The sequence below is a fragment of the Grampus griseus genome, assembly GCF_964374135.1.
Source record: "Grampus griseus genome assembly, chromosome: 14".
Taxonomy (NCBI): domain Eukaryota; kingdom Metazoa; phylum Chordata; class Mammalia; order Artiodactyla; family Delphinidae; genus Grampus; species Grampus griseus.
The window spans coordinates 67,536,034-67,552,029 of record NC_139008.1 but is presented as its reverse complement, the minus strand read 5'-3'; the positions used below and the strand labels follow the sequence as shown (position 1 = coordinate 67,552,029).

Sequence of the window (15,996 nt, the reverse complement as noted above, 5' to 3'; positions counted from 1 at the left end):
AAACATCTGAGATGCTGGAAGAGCAAAGGGAGAAGGAGTGGTACCCAGAAATAGGGAAGCAGCTGCCACCCAGGATACTCAGGAGCCCAGGAGCCGGTCCCCGCCACCCAGCTGCTGGAGGCACTGTCACTCCAGCTCTGGAACCAACAGAGCTGCTGAATCTACAAATCCTGCCGAAGTCAGCCCTGGTAGGAGCCAGAGGCAGGCTGGCATCTCTCATCCTCCTGCCTTCTCCCCACTGGCAGATCCTCACCAGAAATAGCTAGCGAGGGGCTCTGGCAAATATATTTCCAGGCTTCCAGCCCCTGAAAAACAGAGATGGCGAGGCAAGGGCTTGGGGGCATGGAGTTGAGTAGCCGATACCTATGGCTGCTCCCTTTGTAAGAACACCCTTCCAATCATCTCCACCTAAGGAGCTCAGCTTTCAAAACCCTGCTCCAGGGAGACCTGCTCTGTGAAGCCTTCCTGGACTGCAGCCGACTGCTTCAAGCTCTGTTCCCCTTGGCATATGGTAGAGAGCCCTTTACAACGCTCAGGTTAGCCTGGCTTAGGACCAGCTGCTGATGTGCCTGGCCCATGCTCTGGAGCACCCCAGGAGCAGAGTCAGGGCACATCTCACACAAGGGGGTCACCAAGTGGATGCGGTACTGCCGACTCTAGCTCCCAGGCCTGACTGCCTCGCCTCCTAAAGAGAGACAGGGCTGCCCCGGCCAGGTCTGCCAATGCTGGACAGATTGGGGGGCCCCTCCTGACCACCCCCTAGGCCTGCCCCACCCCTGAGAGCTCACTAGCCAGGAACCCAGGAAGGAGGAAGGTTTTGCTGGTCACGTGGGCCCATTAGAGACAGGGGAAAAGAGCCTGAGCTCCTTCTGCACAAACCAGAGGCAAGGGTTGAGTCTGGGGCCCTACACAACAGTGCTGGGCACAGCTCCGCGGCAGCTCAGAGCTACTGGGCCCACACCAAAAGCTCGGCTCATAGCCCAGGTGGCAGGGGCCTGGATTCTGGAGCCAAACAGACCTGGGATCAAATCCTGGCTCTGCCACGGGTTCACAATGTGGCTTCAGGCAGGTTCTCAACCTCTCTGTGCCTCTGCTTCCTCATCTGTCGAATGGGGATGATTTGGTGTCTACTTGCATGACTGGTGTGTAAGTTCAATATAACAGTGTCCATAAAATATTCAGCTGGCTCCTGGCACATTCTAACCATAACAGCCAACTTTCCTCCAGGTCAGCGACATTTATATGCACTGAGTTCTTCACTTCTGAAACAATCCTATCCAGTTTTTCCCCCCATTTTACAGCTGGTAAGGTGCAGAGTGGGGAGACTTGAACCCAGGCAGCCTGCCTTCCCCAGGGCATGGGCTAGCCTAGAGGAGGCCCGATTTCTACTGGAACCCTCCCTTCCCACCAAGTGCTAGGGTGCACGGGGCACAGGCCTCCAAAAAAGCCCCCGTGGAATGGAGGTCTGATCCGGTCTATCTTTCCACCCCCAAAAGTCCCTCTCCTTTCCAGCTGCTCTTGTTTACCTGGGATGCCTGCCAGCTCCGCCCCTTGGCCTCAAGTCAAACCCAGAATAACAGAACTTTGACAGAGTCCAAGAGGAGAGGCTTAAGTGGGAGGGCCAGGTAGGGGCCTCCTAGAGGCACATGTGCCTTGGGGCCAGGACTAGGTCATCACATACACTTTCCCAGCCTCCCCACTTCCCTCCCGGACAGGCCTGAGAACACACACAGAGACGCACACCCACGAGACCGTGAAGCCCTGTGTCTTATTTCAAGATGCAAAGTCCAAAGTGTTCCATTAAAAGCAGAAGGAATGACAAAAAAGGTGGTGCATACAGCCTTGAGAACACAGGAACTCTAACAACCTGAAGTTGAGCAAGAGAGGCAGACATGAAAGACCACGATCCACATAATTCCACTCGGACAAAGTTCATGAACTCATCTGTGGTGTTAGAAGTTGGGGTCGTGTTTTCCATGGCAGGGGAAAGACTGGACAGAAGCACGAGGGGGCTTTTGGGGCACTGGGATGGCTTTGATTTTTTTCCATCTGGGTGCTAGGTAAACAAGTACATTCAGCCTGTGAAAATGTGTCAAGTTCAGAAAACATAGTACTTGAAGTTTCTAAAATTAAGTCCAAAGTGGGGTGGAGACTTGATCCACAGACCCTGGCCACTGGGAGTAACAAGTCTTCCATCAGCAGCCCCCAAGGTCTGAGAAAGCCAGAGCTAAAAGGCTCATAAACATAGTTACCATGTGACCCAGCACTTCCATTCCTAGGTATAAACCCAAGAGAACTGAGAACATATAACCACACAAGAAGTTGTATGTAAATGTTCATAGCAGCATTATTGATAATAGCCCAAAAGTGGAAACAAACCAAATGTCCATTTGGTTTGGATAAATGGATAAATAAATGGATAACGAATGGATAAATAAATGAATTTATCCACGAATGGATAAATAAAATGTGGCATATCCATACAATGGAATATTATTTGGCAAGAAAAAGGAACCATGTACTTATACATGCTCCACCATAGATGGACCTTGAAAACATTATAATCAGTGAAAAGAAGCCCGTCACAAAAGACCACATTTGTATGAGTTCATTTATATGAAATGTCCGGAAGAGGCAAATGTATGGAGATTCAAAGTAGATTAGTGACTGTCTGGGGCTGGGGGGCTGGAGGGACTGGGAGGGGGTGACAGCTAAAAAGCATGGGGTTACTTTCTGGGGTAATGAAAATGTTCTAAAATTAATCGTAATGATAGATGCACAATTTTATACTAAAAGCCATTGAATCATACACTTTAAAAGGGTAAGTTGCAAGGTATATGTACTATATCTCAATAAAGCTGTTTAAAAATAAATAATGAACAGGGGGAAAAAGGAGAAGGCTGAGCCCCAGAATCTAACTTGATTCAGATTCAGGAGGTCTGCCTGGGTGTGCTGGTGACCTTGGGTAAAACTCTTCCCTTCTCTGGGCCTTAGTTGGCCCTGCTGCCACAGGGGAGAGGAGAGAGTAGCAGCAGAGGAGTGCTGAAACACCACTGATGTGGGCATCATATCCATGACCACATAGGCTCCTGGCCCAGCCTGTGGAGTCTGGGGGTCCCCCAGGGCTAGTAAACCCCTAATCGTTCATGAGATCTTTGCACTCTGGTCACAAGCGCAACGTTTCCTCAACAGCCTTTAAAAATGGGAGAAGAGATGCTTTTCCAAACATTGCTTTCAGCCACTGCTCCATGTCAAGGATACCAGAGGCGCAGTGGAAATCCCAGTTTCTCTCTAGGCCCTTAGTCAGTTCCCAACTCCACGTCAGCTCATTCCAAAGTCATCTGGAGTAAACATACAGAGAGACCAAGGAGAAATGCCAGCCAGACCTGGTGAGACAGGGATCCGCCTTCACTTGGTAAGTGAAGCCCATTTACAGATGGGGAAACAGGCACAGATGGGGCAGGGGCGGGTCCATGGTCCCAGATCCAAGGCTGAACCCAAGGACTTTCTCTTTCCACTTGTCTTGAACAAGCCTAAGAGCCTACTATGTGCTCAGCCTGAGGTGCTCTCCAGAAGGGATGAGAGAGGGCCTCCGACCAAGTGTGGGCAGCCCCTCCCCAGGAGTCCTGGGCCTGTGTCCCATCTCCCCTCTCTCTCTTGCTGTGTGACTCTGAGGAAGCCACTTTCCCTCTCCAGGCCTTTGTCGCACTGGAGCTCCCAATTACTGCCCTGTCACCCAACCCAGGGATGTGATTATGATGGGAACAGGCCTTATAAACTGTAAAGGGCTGTAGAGATGGAAGCCAACAGGAACTCCAGCCGTGAATGAGAAAGGCAAGATCAAGGCGAGCGACTGAGGCTCATTTATTTAACCAGTAGTAGCTATGGGGTCAGCAGAGGTGGCTGCTGCCTGAAGGGAAAGGATGAGGTGGCCTGGACCGGGGTGTGGCTGTCTTGGAGTCATCGGAATGGATTTGAGGTACACAGAGGAGATCCATTCATTCAACAACATCTTTTTTTGCCCCAGCTGTGGACCAGGTGCTGCATTAGGCCCTGGGGATACAGTGGTCACCACGGCAGGCCTGTCCTACAGAGTATTCAAGCAGATCACCAGTGTGAAGTGAGATGTGTCAGAAAAAAAGACTAAGGCTCAGGATAATGGGGCCGTCAGCACAATCGTAAGAGCAAGGGTGCCACGCACCCTTTTAAATGCATCACATGCATGAACTTGCTGGGTCCTCATAACACCCTGTGAGGCGGGAGCTAGTATTACCCTCTCCACTCTGTGGGCGAGGAAACTGAGGCCCAGAGGGGTTACGTGACATGTCCAAGATCACACAGCTAGAAAACAAGGAAGCTAGGATGCCAACCAGGCAGGCTGGGTTCACAGCAACTGCTCCTAACCTCCTGCTCTGTTGTCATCTGTCTTGTGACGTGGACTTACAAAACAAGAGGGTCTTCGACAAGGAGGTCAGGGAAAGCCTTCTGAGAAGGTGATGTGGAAGCTGAAACCCTAGGGAGGAGGAGCCAGCCCAGGGAAGGGTTGGGGGCAGGTTCGGGGTGGGGGAGGTGGGGGCAGAGGCCATTTCCCAGAAAGCTGATGCTCTAGGTTCTGGGACCCTCACTTGTGTGGGGCCTTGTTCACACAAAGATCACAGGCAGCTGTGGAGTACTGCAGGCAGGGAGGGGAGCCAGATTGCTATCAGGAAGCATTTCAATGTAAGCATTTCTGGGAAATAGCTTGAAAAATGCCCAGAAGGGAATCTGAAACTAGCAACTCTCCAGCAATTTATTATGATTTCTTTTCACATTCTTCATAAATAATCACTTTTGTACTCAATTTTATATTTGTAATTTTATCTTATATTCTTTTTATTAAAGGTGGTCCCCCCGCCCCAAATTAAAACTAAATTCATGATGTGATAACACAGCCTTCTCACCAGAATGGTTAAAATGCAAAGCAAAAGAAAAAAAAAATTCGAATTGTTGGTGAAAATATGGAACAATAAGAACTTTCCTATGTGACTGTGAGGGGAATGTAAATAGTTATGACCAGTTTGGAAAACTATTTGCCATATCTTCTAAATGTACAATCATTTATCTTTATGAGGCAGCAATTCCACTCATGGATGTTTACCCAACAGAAATGAGCCCATATATTTTCTGAAAGACATGTGCAAGAATGTTCCTAGCAGTCTTTTTTTTTTTTCTTCATAATACCCCAAAGCTGAAAACAGCCTAAAAGTCCTACACTAGCAGAACAGATATATAAATTGGTATAGTCATTCAAAGTGACACTACAAGAAAGAATGAGAAAAAAATAAATGACACCTACATGCAACAACTTAGTTGAATCTCACAAGCATGTTAAGGAAAGATGCCAGATGCACGGTACACTGAATGATTTTATTCATGTGAAGTTCAACCCCAGGCAAACTCATCTATGATGTGAGAAGTCAGACAGTGGTTGCCTTTAGGGAATGGTTGGTAACTGGAAAGGGGCATCAGGGAGGCATCTGGGGTGTTGATGCTGGGCTGATTGTTGAGCTGGGGGCCGGTTTACATGGGTGTGTTCAATTTGGGGGAATTCATCCAGCCATATGCTTATGACGTATGTTTTTCTCTATGCATGTTGTACTTTAATGAATGCTTCCCTCTCCAATGGTATAAGCTTCAAGCCCCTTGAAACCTTGACTTGACCTTGAGACCAGAGAAGGGTTTGGTATTACCATGCAGTGGTTCCCACTGGACGGTTGTGAGCAGGAGGTGATATGATCTCCCTGATGCTTTAGGAAGCTCCCTCCAGCCACCCCAGGGAGGGAGTGATAATGCCAGGGTAGCAGAGGGGAGGCTTGGGAGGGGCTGCAGAGATGCCCAGTGAGGGAGGAAGGGCAGAGAATTCTTCCTGGGCGGGACCTCAAAGGCAAGACAGGGGCGGAGGAGGTGGAGGTGGCTGGGGAGGATATTTTGGGCAAAGACAGGGAGACTGAAATAGAACAGGGGCAGCCAGTGTGGGGGGCTGAGGAGGAGAGGGAGGGCTGGTCTTGATCATTCCAGAATGAGCTTCCTTGCCCCCTGCCCGGGCAGGCTCAAGCTCCAGCCCTGCCCAAGCCTGGTACACCCAGCTCCACATGGAAGCCAACTCTCTGTCAGCCAACTCCCCCTTCATTCCTTCCCAGGCCTGGTCAGCTCTGCTCATGGAAACTCTGAGCGGCCCACAGCCAGCTCTTGGCAGTCACCCAGATGCTCACAGCGCTGCCAATTTGTCTCTCCTCAGTCATGACTGGTTTTTTTTCCCCTCTTCCCTGTTTTATTGACTCAAACCTTCGTGATGGTGTCCTTGGGGCAGATCTGAAGCTCGATGATGTTGTATCTTGTATCATTGAGGCACCTGGTGGTCCTGGTGAAGTGGGTAGTACTAACCCATTTCACAGATGAGGAAAGTGAGGTCTGACGAGGTGAAGTGACTTGGGGCCAAGATCACCCACTCAATCAGGGGCAGAGCTAGATTTTAACAATAAAAGAACAATAACAGTTGCTGTGTATTGGCACTGAGGGGAGCCAGATGCTGTGCCGAGCACTGTGCAGGCATTTGCCCATTCGGTCCCCACAATGACCCAGGGGAAGAAGCTGCAATTATTATTATCACCCCTTAACAAAAAGCCTTAAGTACATGTGCAGAAAAGTCCACAAATCATAAACTGGACCCAGCCATGAAACCAGCATCCAGGTTAAAAAATAGAACAATTGACACACCACTAAAAGCACAAGTGATAAAAGAGAAGATTGATAAATTGGACTTTATAAACATTTAAAACTTTTGTTTCAAAGGATACCATCCAGAAGTGAAAAGGCAACACACAGGATGGGGAAGATATTTGAAATCATCTATCTGATAAGAGTCTAGTACCCAGAATATATAGAGAACTCTTACAACTCATTAATAAAAAGTCAAATAACCACATTTTAAAATAGGGAAAGGACTTGGAGACATTTCTCCAAAAAAGATATACAGATGCTAATAAACAAATGAAAAGATGTTCAACATTATTAGACATTAAGAAATGAAGGTTAAAACCAAAAAGAGATGCCACTTCAGAGCAACCAGATGGCTATAATCAGTAAACAGATAATAAGTGTGGGCGAGGATGTGGAGAAGTTGGCACACTCATACACTGCTGCTGGAAACATAAAATGGTGCGGCTGCTTTGGAAAGCTGTTTGATGGTTCCTCAAAAGGTTAAACATAGAGTTACCATTTCATTCAATTCCATTCCTAGTGGAATTAAAGAAAAAAACCATATGTCCACCCAAAAAGCTGAACATGAATACTCATAGCAGCATTATTCATAGTAGCTTAAAAGTAGAAACAACCCCCGCACCCCCCCACACAAAGTAGAAACAACCTAAATGTCCACCAACTCATGAGTGGGTAAATAAAATGTGGTATATCCATACAATGGAATATTATCCAGCAGTAAAAAGGAATAGAGTACTGATACATGCTACAACATGATGAAACCTGAAAACACTATCTTAAATGAAAAGACCACATATTCTATGATTCCATTCTATATGACACGTCCAGAATAGACAAATAGACAGAAAATAGATGAGTGGTTGCCTAGAGTCACGGGATGGGGAAGGGTGGGGTCAAGAGGATAGGGAGTGACTGCTAATATTTTCTTCTGGGGATGATGAAAATTGTTATAAAATTATATTATGATGTTGGTTGCACAACTCAAATATACTTAGAACTACTGAATTGTACACTTTAAATAGATGAACTTTATGGTATGTAAATTATATCTCAATAAATTATATCTCAATAATTATGTCTTTTTAAAAATAAAAAGATACTCCATGCCTTTTTTCATGCAATACCTGGATTGCCCCTACCTTCTCCTTGCTATCTGAATGCCCTCAAAATAGCTGACTGCTAAGGCCCAACTCAAATGTCATTACAAAGATTTCCTTGATCCATTCCCATCAGAAGTAATCTCTTTCTCCTCTGAATTGCCACAACTTACATCATTCACTCAGAGATAATTTACAAGGCACCCATCATGTGTCTGGCACTTATTACATTTCACATGATTATTTAAGTCCTCATTTCATCTCTGCTACTACACTGTAACCTTTTGGAGGGAGGAGATTGTATCTTGTTCCCTTCTGTGTACTCGGAACCCGCCAAGTGACTGGCACACAAAAGGCATTCAAGAAAGGTATACAGATTTCATTCTACATTTCCTTTCTCTCATATCAGCTTCCTCCCAGGACACAGCTTCTCAATGGCAGGTTCCAGGCCTGATGCATCATTGTATCCCCCATAGAAACTGCCTAGCACTTAGTAGGTTTTTTTTGTTGAGTAAACACAAAATGATTAAATGATGAATGTGGCTTTAATTTCCATCGTAACTGTCGGCCAAAGTTTTTGAAAGGAGGTGAGACTTACATCCAGGTGTGGAGGATGGGTAGGGACAAGTGAGGATTTGCAATCCAGATAGGGAACAGCAAGAAGGAAGGAGTATGATCTTGCAAATATCTGCATGGTACAGGAAAGCATAAATGGTGCCTAGAACAATTAAAAGAGAACCAAACAGAACTTCTAGAAATGAAAACTATTAATAACTGAAACTTAATACTCAATAATTGAGCTTGATAGCAGATCAGACAGAACTGAAGAGAGAATTAGAGAAGCAGAAGATAAATGATCCAGAATATACCACAGAGAAATAGACAGATGTAAAACATGAAAGAGAATTGGGAAGGCATTGAAGACAGGGCGAGAAAGTCTAAAATATGTTTATTAAGAGTTTCAGAAGGATGTAAGAGAGAAGAGGCAGACACAATAATTGAAGAGATAATGACTGAGAACTTTCCAAAACTGATGAGAGCTAATAATCCACAAATTCAAGAATCCCAACAAACCCCCAGCTAAATAATAAGAATAAATCCATGTCTAAATACATGATAGAAAAGCTGAAGAACATTAAAGACAAAGAGTAGAATCTAAGGAGCATCTAGAGAATACAATAAATTACCTTCAAAAGAATGACAGGTGATGCTGACTTCTAAATAGCAACGATGGAAGCCAGGTAATGGTGAAATGCTATCTTTGATGGGCCAAAAGAAAATAGCTACCCAAATAAAATTCTATACCCACCAAAATGTACTTCAAGAACAAAGTTTAAATAAAGACATTTTCAGACAAACAAAATCAGAACTTTCTGCTCATAGAACCTCATTAAATTCTAAAGGATATACTCTGTGTAAAAGGAATATTAACCCTGAATGGAAGGCTTGAGATAAAAGTAGAAATGAAGAGCAAAGAAACTGATAAATACATCTGCAGGTCTATTTGAACATTAACTATATATAAACAATAATATTAATGTCCAGTAGAATTTCTTTCTCTCTTTAGTATTTGATAGAATTATAATACATGAAAACTACGGCATATATGTCAAAGTAGCATTGCAGTGGCTGGGAAAAGATAAAAGGTACTGACTATATAAATTTAAATATTCATGTTGTAATTTCAAGGACAACATTTAAAAAACAGAAAAGATGTATAATCTCCAAGCTGGTCGAGAAGGGAAATAGAATTAAAAAATAATCAATTCAGAATAGCCAAAAAGAATAGAAAAATAACATAGGAAGGGTGAGATGAAAAGAAAACACAAAATAAGCGAGTGGATTTACACCCATATACATCAATAATTATATTAAATATCAAAAGACTAAATGCTTCAGTTAAAATATAAAGATCGTTGTATAGCTCGGATTTGAAAAATACAACTATACGTGGTTTACAAGCAGCATACAGGAAACATAAGGATATATAAAGATTGAAAGTAAAAGGATGTAATAAAGTATAGCTTACAAAAGAATGGTGGTGTGACTATATTAACATAAAATAAGAGACTTTATCATTAAAAGTATTACTAGAGATAAGAAGGCTGCTGTATAATGGTAAATGTTTTAATTTATAAGAATATATAACTACCTTAATTTTATATACACCTAATGACATAGTTTCAAAACAAAAATTAATAGAATGATAATTCAGTACATCTCTCTCAGTATTTGACAGAACATGGAGACAAGTCAGTATGGATATAAAAGATGTATTTATCAGATAGGGATAGGTTATGCCTCAGTAACAAAAAACTCCGAAGTCTCAGTGGCTTGGTTCAACAAAGGTTTATTTGTCAGTCACACAAAGTCCAGTGAAGTCAGGCAATTCTCAGGACAGTTCTCCTCCAAGGAGTGACCTAGAGATCCAGTCTGCTCTCATCACATGCCTCTGCCATCTCACTCTGTAGTTCCCACAGATGCTTCTAAAGAAGAGAAAGTGTGGAGGAAGCACACTGGCTCTTAATTGCCTTGGCTCAGAAGTTACACATATCATTTTCATTCACATCTCTTTAGCTAGAACTGGTCACACACTCTCTCCCATTTCTAAGTATACTGAGAAGTGCAGTCTGCCTATGTCTCCAGAAAAGAGAGGAAACCCAGGCCGGAGTGGGAACCTATAGTCTCTACTCAGAGGATTTGAACAAAACAGTGAAAAAACTTGACCTAACAGACATACATAGATAACTCTGTGTCCAACACCTTATTTTCAGACACATAAAACAATTTACAAAATTTGACTATAACCTGGGCTATAAAGCCAGTCTCACCAAATTTCAAAGAACCAAAATCATATAGAGCATATTAGCTAACCAGCTATTTCTTATAACTAAGGTATAAATCAATAATAAGAGATAATTAGAAATTTCCATATGCTAGGAAAATTTTAAATACACTTCTAAATAACCTATGGGTTAAAGAAGAACTGATAAAGGAAGTTAAAAAATATTTTGAATGAACTGATAGCAAATTAATTCATATAAAGATTTGTGAGTGTAGGTAAATCAGTACATAGAGGGAAATTTATAGTCTTAGATACATATGTCAGAGAAGAAAAGAAGCTGAAAATTGATAAAATAAACATCGACTCCAAGAAGTTGTAAAAAGAATGTCAAGGCATGGGACTTCCCTGGTAGTGCAATGGTTGGGAATCTGCCTGCCAATGCAGGGGACACGGGTTCGATCCCTGGTCTGGGAAGATCCCACGTGCCACAGAGCAACTAAGCCCATGCACCACAACTCCTAAGCCTGTGCTCTAGAGCCCACGAGGCACAACTACTAAAGCCCCCACAGCTAGAGCCCGTGCTCCACAATGGGCAAAGCCACCATAATGAGAAGCCCGCGAGCTGCAATGAAGAGTAGCCCCCCACTTGCTCCAACTAGAGAAAAGCCTGCGCGCAGCAATTAAGACAGAACGCAGTCAAAAAAAAGGAATGTCAAGACAAATTCAATAAATGTAGGAAGAAGTAAATAATAAAGGCATGAACAGAAAATAATAAAATAAGAAAGCAAAGATTAAAACAGAGCCAAAAGACAGTTCTTTGAAAAGGTAGTAAAATTGATAGACCCCTGAAGGAAACTGGTCTAGAGAAAAACAGAACTGGCACCAAGAAAACAATATTAGGAATAAAAAGTGGGACATCACTACAGAGGCTGCCAGCATTAAAGAAAAATGAGGGTATTCTGAACAACTTTGAGTCAATACATTTGAAAGTTTAAATGAAACGGACAACCTGGAAAGGTGTAATATACCAATTTTGACTCAAGACAAAATAGAAAACCTAGAGAGTCCTCTAATAATTAAGAACACTGAAAATCCCTTTCATTAAGAAAACTTTAAGTCTAGATGGTTTCACTGGCCAGTTCTATCCAACATTCAAAGAAGAAACAATTTTAGCTTCTAGAGAACAGAGAAACAGTAAATAATCCCCAATTCATTTATGAGAGTAACATAACCTGCCTACCAAAACAGCAAAAGGATACAGCAAGAAAAGAAAGTTACAGGCCAACTTTACTCATAAATATAAATGAAAACTCCTTAATAAAGTGTTAGCCACATAAATCACTATATAAAAGGATACCACAAAAGTGGGCTAATCCCAGGAACACAAGGTTGATTTAACAATAGAAAATCTATTCATACAATTCAGCACATAAACTGATTAAAGGACAAAAACTACACGCAGAGAACCATTTGGTAAAAAATTTATATTTAGTCATGATTTTAAAACTAAAAAAAATGATAATCTACAACATTATGAACAGAAGGGAATTACCATAACTTGATAAAGATTATGTCTGTGGCTACCATAATTAATGGTAAAATATTGCAAGCTTTTCCTTTTGAGATCAGGACGTCAAGGATGCCCACTGCACCCATTTTATTCAACATTTTACTGGCAGTCTTATCCAGTGCAGTGAGGCGAGAAAAAGAAATAAAAGATGTAAGAGTTGGAAAAGAAATAAGTCATCTTTCAAAGGTGCTATAATTAGTATATATAGAGAAACCCCAAATGATCTACAACTATGTTATCTAAATTAACAAGAAAATTTAGCATTTTTATTGGATTCAAAATAAACATATTAAAAATGTTTCCATATAATCACCCACTGAATTATTGAAAGAAGCTACTGGGGGGAAGATCTGCACTTGGGGGACAAGAAGGTCTTCTGAACGTTCAGAGATAAACCTGTCGGAACAGGCTACCCTGTGTGTGAGTGAGCTTCCCGTCACTGAAAGGGTTCAAGCAGGGACAGGATGGCCTGTGTCCAGGGGTGTTGGAGAAAGAAACTGGGCTCAGAGTGAGAGGCTGGTTCTCCCCAGGCTGGACCTCAGCTCTTCTCACACTTGTCCCTGGGAGGCAGCCTCTCTCCTTTCTTCTGGTTCCTCTCAGAATCAACTTAATCCTTCGGTAAAGTGGGTAAAATAAACCAGGATTTATGGCTCCAGAACATGTTGTAACAATCCCTAATCTTATCGCTGTCCACTTCCTTCTCCTAGGCTTTCCTTTCAGAGAAAACCCACAACGGCATTTCTCTTGCCCTGTCTCCTGCCCCCGCCCCCGGCCCCACCAGACTTATCTACCAAGTTCAAGTTCTGTGGCAAACGGAACAGCTCCCCCGATGGCTGTAGGTGCCGGCCTAGGGGCTTCTCCACAAGCACAAACTTGAGTGGGTTCACCCTGTTCAAAGCCTTCAAAGTCTCCCCGCTGCCTAGAGTCATGGTTTTTTTCCAACAACAGACCCCTTTGATAAAGGCAAATCTTTCCTTGCAAATAGCACCCCACTGAGTATTTACTCGGTTCCCAGCACCGTGCTAAGGCTTTACGGGCTTGATTCATGGAATCCCCCATGAGTCCCCATGAGGTAGGACCTATTATTAGCTCCCCAGGTCACTAAGTGGGGACTTGGGACTGGGACTTTCTCAGTTCAGGCCACACACTCTGAAACACCATGCCATCTGGTTTGGTTTGGTTTGGTTTTTGTAACTGTTTTTCCAGTGAAATTTAACATAGTCCCTTAAAGGCACAACACAAAGGCACAACACGGAACAGTGCAGCTGCTTTCACTGGAGCAGGGATGGAGGGCCTGGACTTCTCAGCTTTGCCACCTTATCCCCCAAAGCAGCTCCCCCATACCACCCAGCCACCATCCATAATCCTCACCAGAGGGGCCCAGGAGGTAGAGCACATAAGCATGCAGACCTGGGTCAGTCCTGTGCTCTCTAGCTACCTGACCTTGAGCCTTGGTTTTCTCACCTGCAAAATGGGGCTAATAGGCCTTCCTACTTTCGTAGGGTTATTGTGAGGATTAAACGAGATGGTGAATGTAAGGGTTCATCATCCAGAAGGTGCTGCATACATGTTGTCTGCGATTATTGGTGGTCTCTGTGGATTGGGGTAGCCCCTCGGCACCTCCCTCTGGACTCTCAACATGGCAAACCGGGGGCCGTGAGCTCTGGAAGATGCCGCAACCCAGGTTCACGTCACCTGTTGAAAATTCATCCTCTGGTCATAGCACTTTGCCGGGCCCACTGTGCCTTTACCTGATTGGTCGCTGTCTGTCTCCCCCCAAGACTCTAAGTGCCATGAGGACAGGGATTGTTTCTGGTTTTGCTAGCTGCATCCATAGTGCCTATCACCAGGGGGTGCTTAAGAAACACCTGTTGAATTAAAAAAAAATTAAAGTCCTTGGGAAGATGATAAAACTATAACTCTGAAACATAATTTGTTAGAATCACAGAACTCCAGGGCTCAAAGGGGGCTCAGAAACCAGCCAGACAATTTCCTCAGAGGAAACTGAAACACAGGGACAGAGAAGGACTTCCCGGGATGCAGAGTGAGTGAGAACAGGACAAGAAGCCAGGCCTCTGTGTGACCCCCTCACCTGCCATTTCCCATCTGTCATAAGCCCCACTTACCTTCACCATTGGCACTTGACGAATGCTAACTGATCACCTCCATCAGCCCTAAGATCTTGGCACAAAAACTCCAGAAGCTGCTGGCAAAGCCTCCTTTCCGGTAAATTCTTTTCTTAGCTCTGGAACTACTGGTTCCAAAGATGCACAACCGGTTCTGAAAATAGCCATTTCACCCCAAATTAAGAACAAGCCCTGTTTTTGAGGATTCTCAATTTGGGGTTCCTCTCAGGCAGAGTTCTAGACCATCTGAGTTGGCAGGGACCTGAGATATTCTGGGCCAATTCCAGAAGGGGAAACCGAGGCCAGAGAAGGACAGAGACTTTCCCAAGGTCACACAGGGAATCAGTGACAGGGCTGGGACGAGAACCTGGGCTCTCCACTCTCTGGCCAGTGCTCCTGTCTCTACAGCAGGCTGTAAGTAGTCGGACTGGATTAACTTGAAGGTACTTGCAGGCTCTGATCTGAGGCTAATAGAGTCTTCTTTGAACAGGGGTGTGGTCTTCTTCAGACTGTGGTCAGCTGTGCAAACTCCTGTCACAGGTCCTCAGCACACAGTAACTTTCTACGTGCAAAAATGACAATATGGCATTCCAAAACAAATTGGCATTCCAAGGACAAACTGATATTCCAAAAAAACAAAATTCCAAACTGGTATTCAAATTAGTTGCCAACATTAAAAAACTATTTTTACATGCAAATCCAGGATTCCACATTCTCTTAGAAAAATCAGACAATCTGGTAATACTGATCTTCCCTTCCGGCGTGCGACACTTGGCTGAACTACACAGCGGTTGTCACACATTTGCCTGTCCACAGCTGGCCAAATTGCCTCCTTCCTATTGCCTCCCCAGGTCCTGAAGGCATCTGAGTTTGCAGCCCCTGTTCTATTGAGATTTGCGAATCCCCTCTGTAACTATTCCCCAGATAAGGGGTCACGTAGGCACTGTTTGTTGCCTCCAGGGAGTTTGCTTCCAGTCTGTTCCATGGTTGGCCACGTAGATGGTGGTGGGGAGAGAGAGCTTGATTTGAACCATGGCCGATCTGAATTCATGTATAACAGGTCATGCTGTAATGTACTTCCAAAGCCTAATGAACTTTAATTACCTCAGAACCAGGACTGAACATGCTTGTTTTGGTTGAGGCAGATAAGAAGGCCCCTCTTGGAAATGACTTCATAGACTGTCAAGCCATTGAAATGAAATCCAGATGCCATTGCATTCTGGGCAAACTAGGGGTCAAGTCTGGATGGCCCTTTGGAAGTTTTGAAGGCAACCAGTGCCGATATCAAGAGGGTCTGGAGGTCTGTCTTCAGGTTCTTGAGCAATGACAGCACTCAGATAAATAATGCCTTTCTATGACCTTGCCAGGGGCTGTCACCACCAACCCGTGTTTCATAATCCATGGAGGTGGGGGAGGTTTAGAGTAAAGACAGGCCGCTGAGCAATCCATCAGGAGGTGGCCCAGGAAATCTGGGCAGACACTCTTAGAGAGTTCTTGGCAAGCTTCAAATTTTGGAACTTTAAAAGCAATGGCTTCGTTCCTACCACACGTATCAGCAGTCAAATCTCAAAGCCAACAGAAATATTAGAGTCCAGGAGTATTCGATATGGGAGAGCCCTTGTATGTTTCATCTCGTCTAACTCTCTACCTTAATTGAGA

General features: G+C 44.1%; 1 long non-coding RNA gene across 2 annotated transcripts; it reads right to left on the bottom strand.

The window, feature by feature from the left end:
* Positions 1-10,196: 10,196 nt before the first annotated feature.
* LOC309833396 lies at positions 10,197-15,996 on the bottom strand. Of its 2 annotated transcripts, none has more exons than XR_014297753.1 (3): positions 14,338-15,996; positions 13,676-14,079; positions 10,197-10,342 (listed from the first exon to the last, which is right to left on the bottom strand). It is a non-coding gene; the product is annotated as an uncharacterized lncRNA (long non-coding RNA). The 2 variants fall into 2 exon arrangements; XR_014297754.1 differs by having other exon boundaries at positions 13,963-14,079.